At 41.3% G+C, this 13,377-nt stretch overlaps 1 protein-coding gene across 1 annotated transcript in view; it reads left to right on the plus strand.

The window, feature by feature from the left end:
• Positions 1–13,377, plus strand: part of KIF13B (kinesin family member 13B) — a gene marked incomplete in the record, with an annotated part of 3,953,176 nt that overhangs the window by 1,639,899 nt on the left and 2,299,900 nt on the right.

A 13,377-nucleotide genomic window follows, 5' to 3' on the forward strand; every position in this document is an offset into this window, starting at 1 on the left:
AGCAGTCTAGTTCAAAAGTTTCCAAAGTAGTATTCTGCAGAGATCATGGATTAAGATGAGTATTAAAGCTCTCAATCAGATTAGCATAACTCACCTCCCAAAGCAGGAACAACCTCAACTCTGTCGGCCTTTGAGATGGAAGTATTAAGGATGGCAATTCTTCTGTCTTGATTTCTCAGATAGTTGTTAGACAAAAATGTTTTATCTGAAGCAGTGGGTTAAGTAGAATATGCTGTAAAATATGTTGTGATGTATGTTTTCCATTGATGTGCCAAAGCCGAGCTAGCATTTTGTCTCCATCTTATAACTTACCTGAGCTGGATACTGTTTTTTCTGAGTATTAACTATGGAATATCATCTTTGGAGTTGCATTTTTAATCACAATTCCTCCTAATTTGTTCTGAGGGGACTGCAGACCGGAAAGCAGTACCACCATTCACCTGATTCATATTAGTCAATATGAGGTTGTCAAATAGGTTTCTTTGCATTGGGTAAATATTTATTGTATATTTTAAGCAGTCTTTTGTATGGATGAAAACTAAATATTTTATTCTGATTGTAAGACCTAGTGAATTGTTGGTTTGTGGACTCATATTTGTGAAATTGTGTGGAGTGTCTTTAATATTTTACCACAGCAATTTCTTGCTGTACGTTATTTTATTCTGAAGTGCAGATATTAGAGTGACTTTTGAAAACTGACCTGTAAGGCAATAGACAAGAAATTGCTTTCTGCTTCTCTCCATAGTCCGGCTGTACTAGGAAATCATTGTGCTGAAAGCTCTCATGTTGGAAAGTCTGTGAGATGTATAAAGGAGGATGGACTCTCTCTGTCTATGGGATATTAGTTCATGGTTGATTATGTCATAACACTTTGAATGGTATACAGAAGAACTTTTGGAGCAGAGATAAACATGCAGGAGCCTTGCCTGAGAAGTGTAACTTTACAGCTCAGAATCCTCATCGCATGAGAATCTAGAAGCTTTAAAATAAACAAGCTGTTAGCAGTTTTGTATGCTATTCCTGGAGAGTTTAATGGTCTGGACCAATGCTGTTGTGTGTCTTGAGCCATTTTCACCTGATATGAACCAAGCTTCATATCAAAGGATGATGATGTTAGCAGCAGCCCTGATTTGTTAAGACAAGGAATCTAAGATAAATGATACTTTTGTAAAAAAAAAAAAAAAAAAAAAAGCATGGTCATTGTGCTTGTAAAATGGGTAACTCTTCAAAATGTTATTTATCAGCATGTTGTAAAATAATTTTTTTGATAATCGTAGTTTTCTCAGAAACTACTTGACAGTGATATGCTTAGTGTGAATACTATTTAACATGCATCCTCACTTCCACAAGGCTTTGTATCACCCTGTATGTGTCTTTGACCAGCTATTTTCTCTATTACAGCTGACAGGCTGGCTTAATTGGAGGGTCAGCTGCTATTAGACAACTATTACAACCATGATTAGAACCTTTGTTTCATCTTATATTCCTTATAGTTCTGATACAACATTTTGATTCATGGCTTAGAGAATTAAAATCAAACAAAAACAAAATTTTTCAACTTTTTTTTTTTGCATTTTTCTTTCAGCGATTTCTGGTTATTCTGTAGGAAAAGGTAGGAAATTTCCCTTTTTTAGGAATGGAGAGTATGGTTAATGTTTTTCCTTTAGGGATCATTTATTTAGGTCTAGACCTTGTGGTAGGCAGAAGGTTTCTCCATAGCAGGCAAAGGGGAGGGGTAGAGTTTTTGTTTCACACCCATATGTATTTCACAAAAAAAAATGCAGTTTTGAATATCCCTTCTATCTCACTGAGCAGCAACAGGGAAACAGTTAATTTCCTACTTTCTATATGCCTTGCCCTGCATTATCCATATAAAAGTCTCATGATATATGATAGAATCTGTAGTTGGAATACAGATGGGAAGCAGTTCAATAGTCTCTTGGTAAAAAGGAGTTATTTTATTATACTCATGCTGTGGTAGCTTTAGCAGGATGGATTATGTCCTGCCAAGGATGTAACAGCTGGCCACCTTCCAGAGCTTTAGGGCACCTTCCATACATCCCAGACAGGCAGCTTGAGCTGAGCTAATTAAATGACAAGTTTGGGAACCAAGCCCTTCAGATCATACCCTTCTCTAAGGCTTTTGAGGATCAACATTTGGCTTGGTGCTATTTCTTTGCTGGGCAGATAAGTTCCCTTTGGGGGAAAAAACTTCCGTTTTCTAAAAAAAAAAAATATTTTGTGTTTTATCACTTTCCTCTTCAGGAAAGTTGTTTAAAGCTAGGAGTTTTGTGTTTTAACGAACTGTCATGAAACTGTATTGTACTTTTAAATGGGAGTGCTCTTTTTTTTTTCCAGACTGACATTAGAGGTACGGCTGCTGAATCCTACGCAAATGCACTTTATAAGCACTTACACGAGTGCATGGATCATGCAATCCCTAACACAACCAAGATGCTATCCTCCAAAAAAAGGAAGCCAATCTGGTGGTCCCCTGCCATAAGCAAACTCTACAACAGAAGAAAGAGTAAAATCCCATGATTGGAGGAACTCCCTGGTCAGCCTCAGTAAGAAGCTGAGATCCCTCATAAAATCCTCCAAAGCTAGTTATGAAAACAAAATCGCCACCGATTCTAAAGACAGCCAACCACAAAAAATTCTATAGCTATGTCAAGAATCTCAATGGCAACACTCAGATCTGCTGTGAGTTACAGCACAATGGCACTAAATATACAGAACCAACTGATATTGACAACATCCTGGCAGATAGGTTCACTGCTAAATTTACCCCCCTCTCACCCCCTAAAGGGCACGTCTCTATACCGGAAGACTGCAAAGTTCCTATAATCATGACTGCACAGGTAAAAACCACACTCTCCAAAGCTAAGAACATCATCCATCGGACCTGACAACATCGCAGGCTACGTTCTACATGAACTACAGAACGAACTGGCACCCCACCTAAGTACCATGTTCAATCAAAGCCTTACCTCAAGCTTTGTGCCCACTGTCGCTGTGCTCCATTCAGTCATCCCACTCCACAAAGGGGAAGCCACCACGGACCCCGGGAACTACTGCCCCATTACCCTGATGAGCCTTGTCTGCAAGGCTATGGAACGTATCATCATAGAACTTCTAAACAATGACATTGGTAATTGCGAAACTCTGGACCCCACCCAGTTTGGGTTCGTAAAAGGCATATCATGTCTCCTAAACCTGATAGACTTCTTTGAAGCAGTCACCAAAGCAATAGATGAGGGTAAGGTGGTTCACACAGCCTATCTAGATCTCGCCAAGGCTTTTGACACCATCCCCCACTCTGGGATTATAGATAAACTCACTAAACTAGGTATAAATCCCTATGTCACAAGATGGGTTGCCATCTGGCTTCCTGACAGAACCCACACTGTGAAAGTAGCAGACTCCAAATCTGACTTCAGACCAGTGACAAGTGGAGTACCACAGGGTTCAGTCCTGGGTCCTCTCCTGTTTGGTATGTACTTCTCAAACGTACAGGCTAACACAGAAGGTCTTTGGCTAACGAAGTTCGCAGATGACTGCAAACTAGGAGCCATAATCAAAACTCCTAACGATGTGGACATCCTACAAAAGGGCTTCAATAGACGGATGTCTGGTGTCAAAGCCATGGCCTCAAGTTCAATGCCAAAAAGTGCATTGTCATCCCTTTTGGTAAAAACTCTGTACCCATGAACTACCACATAGGCGGTAGTCTACTTAATACCGAAAGTGTGATGAGACCTTGGGACATAGGTGGACAGTAGTCTGTCCTTTGATAATCACATCGCCGCAGTAGTCAGGAAATCCTTCTCGTGGCACACCTCATCAAAAGAGGTTTCTCATCCAGGAAAAAAGAGGTCATTGTTCCCCTCTACTCCTCAGTCATTAGACCCAATTGTAGTATACAGTGCCTCTTTTGGTATGTACCTCACAAGACATCTACAACAACTGGAAAGGCAGCAGAAATGCCTCACAATGAGAATTACTGGCCTCAAACAGATGCCCTACGCAGACCGTCTCAAAAAACTCCAGCTTTACCCCGTCGCATATCGCCTACTCAGTGGCGATCTCTGCCTAACATACAAAGCTATGCCAAACCCAGAGCTGTTGGACATGCTCCACTTAAAGAAATCCCAATCCCTCCGAGCTACACGCTCTAGGGACCTAAACCTTGTCACCACAATAAACAGAACATTCTGGAGGGATAGATTCCTGTCCCAGAGACTTCCCATACTCTGGAACAAACTACCTATCTATATCAAACAAAGCTCCTCATTAGCACTCTTCAAGAAAAATCTTGATTGGATTGGAAATAGGAAATTCACCCCGGGGATCACCTCTGTGGCTCTGCTTGACAGGGGCACAGGAAAATAATTTTCTCGGGTGGCAAAAGCCAGGGTACATTTTGGCTAGGCTTATATAGGCCCTAGGGCCTAATAGCCTAGTACCTACCTATCAACCTATGAACCTATAAAGTAACTGAAAAACATTTTTTAAGGAGAAGTTTTTAGTTTACTTTTGGAGGGCTAGCAAAGTGTGCTTTTTTGTGGAAAAAAATGACTTTGGAAGACTTTTAGTTTTGACCAGCATTTGCTGCTTGTCTTCCCTGGTAAAGAGCCAACATCTTTGGCTTGATCATCGAATAAACTACCAGTCCCACTGTTGGTCCTGCCTCCAGCCACAAAAAAAAAGTTAGGCAAACAGTCTTTGTCACCATAGCAGGCTAGCAGTTGTTCTTAGAAGGAGGTGGGTGACTCTGCCGTGGCAATTTGTTGTACCTCAGACTAGTCCTCTTTTACCCTGAATCCTTCTGGTATAGAACCTATAATCACTGTGGACCAGGGTTATCCACATCCTCTGCATCTGTTGAGGTCCCCTCAGTTGGTAAGGCAAGAGCCACTCTTGTTAGTCCAGGGAGAGGGAATAGGGAAGGCTTCCTTTTGTTAGAATGCTTTGCCCATCACTTGGGAAGCTGCTGTTATCATTAGTAACATGGTTGGCCACATTTTCCCGGAAAAAAGACATTAAATATACATCATATATTCCTCAAATTTCCTTAGACATGACTACTTTACGTGGTCTGACTTAGGTTTTGATTCAGGCTATTGATCCTTCTTGTAAAGAAGTTTCTGGTAAAAGAAAGAGGGTTACCTCTTTTCCTAAAGAGATTCAAGATTAAAAATATGAAGAGGAAGATGAAAGGGCAGAGTTTTCTCATCAGATTTTTGATTCAGATGTGAAGAGAGCTCAGATGTTCTTCGTGTTTCACTGTTGCAGTCATCATATTTGGGTTATCTGCTTGCAGTAGCCCTCAGCTGGCCTGATTATCAAAGTCTTGGGTCCTGCTTCGGTTGCTGTCTCATCTTCCATGACGTCAGGTAGTCGGGTATAAAGCATGCAGCCAATGCCATTACGTCAGTCGTTCTTGCCATGCGGTGCCCAAAGAAGAAGCAGTTCGCAAGTGCCGGTTGGCCGACTCATGAAATTTTTGTTTTCAAGGCTCAGATCCGAAGTCTTCAACTAAGTACCTCGTTGGGGAACCTTTTTTTTGCTCTAAACCGATGTCAGTAAAAGTTAACAATTGTATTTCTTGTGGAAAGCAAATACCTCATAAAGATATTAATTCGTACTGCATTCCTTGTTTTGGCCCAGACCACGACAAACCTCATACTATTCGTCGTCTGTTCATTTACACATCTAAATATTTTGGTACTTGGTTCAATTATCCAGAAATGGCTTTGGTAAGCCACCTGACTACGGATATTCTGAAAAAACGCAGAGATAAAGACAGAGACAGACCGCATAGGTCCAAAGCTGCCGACGATGCTTCTCCTCAGCTAATCGCCAGTTCGCCGGTACTCAGTGAAGCACTTTCACAGTCCCTGATGCCCGCTACTTCAGATTCACAGGCTTCTACTGAGACCCATTCGGAGTCCGGTATGCTGCTAGATGCTTCTTCGACTGTGGAACCTGCAGATGTCTCTACCTTGGATGGGTCCGGAGCCGCTGTGCAGACACCGACTTCTAAGGGTGTATTCAGGCCTACTGACTTGCATATTAAACCAACGCAATCTTCTTCTTCAAGGCCTAAAACTCAGTCAATGCCTAGAAAACCGATGCCCAGACCACATGGCCAGGTCCCCCTATGCCTAAAAAACAAATAAGACTGGCTGAAGACCTTATTACTCTAATCAGGGAAAGCCACCCTTCCCCCTCTAAGAGACCTAGGACTGATTTTCCTTCTGATTCTTCTGATAAGGATTCTGAAATTTCTGTTTTCTCTGATGACCAGGATTTGCCCTTATCTACCTATGAGGATTCTGATGCAGAGGACTCAATTCCCTCTGCCTCCCCTCCAGAAGATTTCTCTTTTGGTGAAACCCTGCATACTCTTAGGGAGCATTATTGCTGGGAAAGCCAGGATTACTCTGACTCCAAAAAGAGGCTTAGGGAATTCTTACTCTTGCCTCAACACAGGGCTTTAGCTGTGCCTCCTGTACTAGAAATTGTAGATGATGCCTTCTCAGAATCTAGCCTGGCCCCTGACTCTTTACCTCCTGCTCCCAGAAAACCTGATGGGTATTACAGGGTACCCGACTCTCACAAATTCCTCTTTAAAAATCCTACTGCGGATCCCGAGACCATTTCACAGGGACCCAAGGGCATTAAGGCTCCTACTGCCAAAAATCCTACCCCCTCTGATAGAGATTCCAGGGCGCTGGATAGATGGGGTAAGAAGGTATACACTTCTGCAACTTTGGCCATTAGGGCCTTAAACTGCCAGTTTCATATGTTAAAGTATCAGCAGCATATTAATGGATTGTTGATTCCTGACTGTGCTGAAAATAAATATTTACAGGATTTGATACATTCTGCTGAACAAGTTGGAAAACATACTGTGCATTGTGGTTTTGATTCATTATAGGCATCTTTCAGAGCTGCTGTCACTGAGTATGTACTTAGAAGACATGCTTGAGTTAAGGAGCAATCTTTGCCGGATCATGTTAAAGCTAAATTACTGGATGCTCCCTTAAACCAAGACTGCCTGTTTGGCAACAAAGCAGTAGTAGTACTTAAAAAGATGGAGGAAAAAGCTAAATCTATGCAAACTGTTAAAGATTTCCTAAAAGTACAGCCTCCTAGATTTAGGAGGCATTGGCCGTCTAAGAATTGGTCCTTTCCAGTCTCTTCCAGGCCTTCTCAGTCCAAACCCAGAACCAGCAGAACACCCAGGCTTCAGTCCCAAGGTACTCACAGGCCTAAGCAGTGGGGGGCTTCAACTTCCAAAGCGGGGAGTAGTAAGACTCTATCCATGGTAAACTGTCTCAGTGGCTTAATTTTAAACCTTCCAAGCCCTGCTCAACTGACTGTTGCTTTAGGGGGAAGTTTGCCCTGCATGCAAAAAATTGGGAACTAATTATCCAGTACAAATGGGTTTTAAATATAGTTTCCCAAGGATACAGATTCCACTTCCACTCCTTACACAAACCCCAGATGGTTGGCCAGACCTACCCCCATGTCAGTGGGCACAGGCTCATAAGCAAGTTCTCTCTCTCTTAAGCGTCAGGGCAATTCAACCTGTCCCAGAAGAACAATGGGGGCAAGGTTTCTACTCAAGACTTTTTCTGGTACCCAGAAAAGACAATTCCTGGCGTCCTATCCTGGACCTGTCTATCCTAAACACATTTTTGGTAATCCCACAATTCAAGGTGCTAACTCATCATCAGCTGCTTCCCATGCTAGGCAAAGATGCCTGGTTGGCAACTCTGGATTTAAAGGAAGCCTACCTGCACATCCCAATAAGGGAATCTTGTAGAAGATACCTACGCTTCAGAACAGGCTACATGCACCATCAGTTCTCTGCAATGCCCTTTGGCTTATCTACTGCACCAAGGGTATTCACAAAGTGCCTAGCTCCAGTCATTGCATTTTGCAGGCAAAGAAATATACCCATACCTGGACGATTGTCTAATTCAGGCAGAAAGCCAGGGCGTACTATTAAATCATCAAACATTTGTAAAGAAATTGCGAATGTCTCTGGGGTACACCATAAACGAAAAGAAATCACATCTTGTACCCTGCCAACAAATTTTATTTCTGGGAGCAAGCTTGAATACAGCTTCCCAGATGACCTACCTCACGCCAGAGAAACAAATTCAGACCTTCACTTGACAGTCTACTTCAAACTAATGGCCACAAAGACCCAGCTTTCTACAAGGGAAATACTGCAAGCCCTGGGGTTCATGGCCTCTTGCATTCTTCTAATTCCATATGCAAGACTGCATATGAGGAAACTACAATGGTATCTAAAAAGCCTATGGTGTCAACATTCTCAGGATCTAGAATCAATGATTCCTATCATAATTTGTCTACAGATAGAGTTCCTTTGGTGGACAGAGGCTTGCCATTCACTCTACCCCCTGCCGCCCAAACCCTAACAGACGCACCAGACTATGCATGGGGGGGCTCACTTGGCAGGGCAGTAGTGCATTCAAGGCAAATGGAACCCAAATCAAATGTACTTGCATATGAATCAAAAAGAAATGTTAGCTGTACAGAACGCTCTGATAGACTTCAAGGACCACATTCTTCCAGGACAATTACTGGTAAAGACGGACAACACCACTGTTATATGGTACATAAACAAGCGGGGGGGGAACCCACTCATACCCTCTCTGCAGAATAGCCATGGCTCTGTGGAACATAGCCTTGAGCTACCAAGTGCACCTACAGGCATAATTCCTGCCAGGAAAGCTAAATACACTGGCAGATGACCTAAGCAGAAATCTCATGGACTCACACGAATGGAAACTGGAACCAAAGATATTCAACATGTTGAGAAAGAAATGGGGGAGACCAGAGATAGACCTGTTTGTCTCCCCCCAGAACTGCCACTTGGACAAATTCTACACAAGGACTCCCCACAAACAAGTTTGGAAAGTGGATGCCCTGTCCTTCACCTGGAAAAACCTATCAGTTTATGCCTTCCCCCTCTGCCTCTCCTCTCCAAGGTACTGCTAAAGATCAAACAGGACAAACCAAGGACAATACTGATTGCACCAGACTGGCCACGCCAACACTGGTACCCCCTCTTGTGCAGTGTGTCACTGCTGGCACCTGCCTCAGACCCCTACCCTGCTGTCCCAGCAGGAGGGCCAGATTCTGCACCCACAACTTCAAACCCTGAACCTGGCAGCCTGGCTAATTACCTGCTCTCTCCTTTACCATCCCTCAGTAAGCAAGTGATGGATGTCATTCTGGAGGCAAGGAGGCCTAGTACTAGAAAATCCTATGCTGAAAAATGGAAAAGATCCTGTTCCTGGAGCCAAACTCGGGGGATGGGCACAGCAATGCCCAATTTACCCCATATTTTTCAGTACTTAGCTGAGATGCTTCACAAGGGCCTTTCCTTTTCCTCCATCAAAATTCATGCCTGAGCCATTTCAGCTCATTTCAGTACAGAACCACCCCTCTTCTCTCATCCACTGTTGAAGCAGTTCCTCAGAGGGGCCAAAAACTTAAGACCATCCAGGAAGAGCCCCTAGTCCAGCCTGGGATATTAACTTTGTATTGGAAAAGCTCACTCTACCTCCCTTTGAGCCAGCTGAAAATGCAGAGTTGAAATTCCTTTCTTGGAAAACAGCCTTCCTTCTAGCCGTCACTTCAGCAAGAAGGGTGTCTGAATTACAGGCCCTCATGGCAGTGGAGCCTTTCATCATCTTTCATGCTGACAGGGTGTCCCTTAGGACCAATCCCTCCTTCATGCCCAAAGTGGTATCCATTGTGGATCTTAATCAGTCCATTAATTTGCCAACCTTCTTTTCTAATCCACAGAACAAAGGGGAGCGAATACTGCACTCCTTGGACGTGCACAGACCACTTAGATTTTACTTGGACAGGTCTAAGACTCGCAGGAAATCTGAACAGCTACTGGTTGCATTTTCTGCAGGGGCAGAGGTGAAGGCCATTTCAAAGCAAACCAATTCTAAGTGGATAGGCCATTGCATTTATTTCTGCTATAAGCATCATGGAAAACCTACCCCACAAGGGATAAGACAACATTCAACCAGGGCTGCATATACCTCAACAGCGTTTCTCAGAGGTGTCCCTACCAGGGGCAATCTAGAAGCTGCTACCTGGAGTTTTGTACATACCTTCACCAAGCATTACCACTTTTGCCAATTTTTTCTAACTCCAGAGCTGGATTTGCCACTGCAGTCTTGCAGGGCCTTATAGCTTGTCCTAATGCTATCTAATTACCTCCTCCCATCCTTAGCTTTGGTAATCTACCCAAGTGCAACAACTGCAACAGTGAAACATGAAGAACATAGTACAGTTGTGTACACTTACCAGAAATGTAGATGTTCGTGTATTCACTGTTGCAGTCCTGATTACCCTACCTCCAGCCCCCTGACTTCTATTGACTATACCTCTATTTTTGTTTACTATGCTTAAAGCTTTTTGGTGTATTTGCTTTTTTGTTGGAGGTGTAACCTTGTATATAATTGCTTCCCATTATGGGGGCACCTGACATCTGGGGCAAGAAAAACTGATGTAATGGCTTTGGCTGCATGCTTTATACCCCTGATTACTTGACATCATGGAAGATGAGACAGCAACCAACGCAGGACCCAAGACTTTGATAATCAGGCCGACTTAGGGCTACTGCAAGCAGATAACCCAAATGTGATGAGTGCAACAGTGAATACACTTGAACATCTACATTTATGGTAAGTGTACACAAATGTACTTTTTATTTTATTTTCCCTTTGAGAGTTTCTCTTTCATTGAGACTTGTACTAGAATGAAGCAGTGTTTTCAGTGGGAGAACACTGAGGTTTCTCAGTCCCTAAGAAAATATATAAATCTTGACAAGTAAAAAAAAAAAAGGGGGGGGGATTTTTAAATTTTAAAGCTCCAAAAATCTCATGCTTTATTTCAGAATATAGAAAATAGACTTTAAAATGAATTACTTTAAGAACAACGCTCAAAACTCTGCTTTAAAATAGGAAATCCAATTTTGATGTCAGGTATGCAGAAAGTCCTGACAAAAATTAATGAACTGTATTTAAAGATTGGTAGTTTTAAAGAGAAATGTTAAAACCAAATAGACACTCTAAGTAATTTGATAAAACAACAAGAAATTCAGATAACTAATGTGGAGGAATCTTTAGATGACCATGAAGGAAGAATATCTGAAGGCCACACACACACACACACACACACACACACACACACACACACACACACACACACACACTCCTGAAGCAAAACAACTGGCTTACAGAAAAAGTAGATGACATGGAAATAGATTAAGGAGAGATATTATAGGAATATATGAAATTCCTGAAAAAATGGAAGGTGAAAACATCATAAACTTCTTGACAACATGGTTACATAGGAGTCTGAACTTAGCTGAAGCCTTGTCATTGGGATTAGAAAGGGGTCATGGTTCTTTAGCTGATCCTTGTAAGAAAATGCTCCTCCAGGATTAATAATTTTGAGGTACCCCTCTCGTATGGAAGAGGATCAAGTACTGAAATTAGCCTGGGCAAGTTCTCCAATTAAAATGGGAGATGTTCGTTTTGATAATGACTGTTAAACTAAAATAATGAACAAAAGGAAGGCTTGTCTATGTCTAATTAAAGAACTTAAAAAGAATGGAAATAAGTTAACCTGTTGTTCCTGCAAACCTGAAAATTCATTTAGAAAAAGAAATCAAAATATGCGAGTCCTTAGAACAAACAGAGGAACTTGTACAGAAGAAAAACATAATTTCATCAGTAGAGGAGATGGGCTGGGCAGCTGCATTCAAACTGAAACTACCTCCTGAAAATTCATTAAATCCGAAAGACTTAAGAACAATTAATGTAATTATTGTTCATAATTATCTTTTCAGGTTTGATATCACTTATTTACCCTACAGGTAACGTATTAAAAACAGCAAATAATTGGTTTACTTGTGAATATTTGGAGAATGTGTAAGTAAACTTTTATCTATTATTCTACTCATTTCTAATAACTCTTCTAATAGATGTATTTTGATTCCCTATTTAAATATGGAACTACAGAGTATGTGTATATAAAAGATAAATTACCTCACATGCTATTATTTTTAATATTTTGAGACTTAAATTCAATTCTATATATGGAAATAGCATGACAGCAACATATATATATGTTAAAACTTAGATGTAAGTTACATATATATATATATATATATATATATATATATATATATATATATATATATATATATGTGTATATGAAATACTGTGCTAGAAAGTGAAAATGTCCGAGTTCATGCTGGCTTTTAAAGGTCCAGTAGTAACGCAAATTAAATGATTTGTCATTTTATGCTTTTCATTTATGCCCTGTAAATACTCTCTCAGGTGTGTATGAAGTAGTGAAGTTTTTGAATGAGTTAATCTTTTAAATGTTCATTCACACTGCAAAAGTTATTCAGAATGGTGAAGCCGCTTAGCTGTAGCACTTCTGTAATACTGACACTAATGAACTGGCAGCTCAAACTGTAAAATAAGTATTGTGTAAAATGCTTTAGTCTTGAGATTGTAAAACATATTTAGTTTACCTCCAAAAGTCTCCGCTTTAAATAAATGCACTTTTGAAGTTCATTGAAAGTAGTAACGTGATGTCATCTTGCACAGTGAGTTACAATTAAGGGCTGTTTATTTGGTTTGTGAAGTTTTGATTTGAAATTCAGCATTCTAATTCCATAACCTTACTCTTCAGGTGGTGTCTGTTAATTAAATGATCTGAATCCTATTTTTAAATAAAATTGAGTTTGTGTGGGACAGTACTCTTGTGACAATTTGTTGGCTAATTTGAAACCAGAATGTTCCTCTGGGAAGAAATGAATAGTAGTGGGAACCTGGATGCTGAGAGCAGGTGCCAGATAGCAGGATGTCACTGAGCATTATGTTGGTGATTTCAGACTCTTCTGTGATGTTCTTCGTGTTTCACTGTTGCAGTCATCACACACGGGTTATCTGCCTGCAGGCATCCCTCAGCCCGAATACCAGAGTCTTGGGATTTCTGCGTCAGATGCTGTTGCCTCAAGTCATCAGGGGTATAAAACATGCAGCCGACGCCATTACATCAGTCTTTCTTGCCGAGGAGCCCGAAGGAGAAGCAGTTCGCAAGTGCCAGTCGGCTGCTACCTGAAATTTTACTTTTTCGAGTTTCAAACCTAAAGTCTTCTAAAGCTAAGTAGTCCGTTGGGGATTCTTTTTTCTTGCTCTAACCGATATCAGAAAAAATTAACAATTTCCTTGCCTGTGGAAAGCCAAATACCTCACAGAGATTTTCATTCTTACTGCCTCGCCTGTTTAGGCCCAG

Source organism: Protopterus annectens, chromosome 2.part1 (assembly GCF_019279795.1).
Source record: "Protopterus annectens isolate FY-2018-M chromosome 2.part1, PAN1.0, whole genome shotgun sequence".
In the NCBI taxonomy this organism is placed as follows: domain Eukaryota; kingdom Metazoa; phylum Chordata; order Ceratodontiformes; family Protopteridae; genus Protopterus; species Protopterus annectens.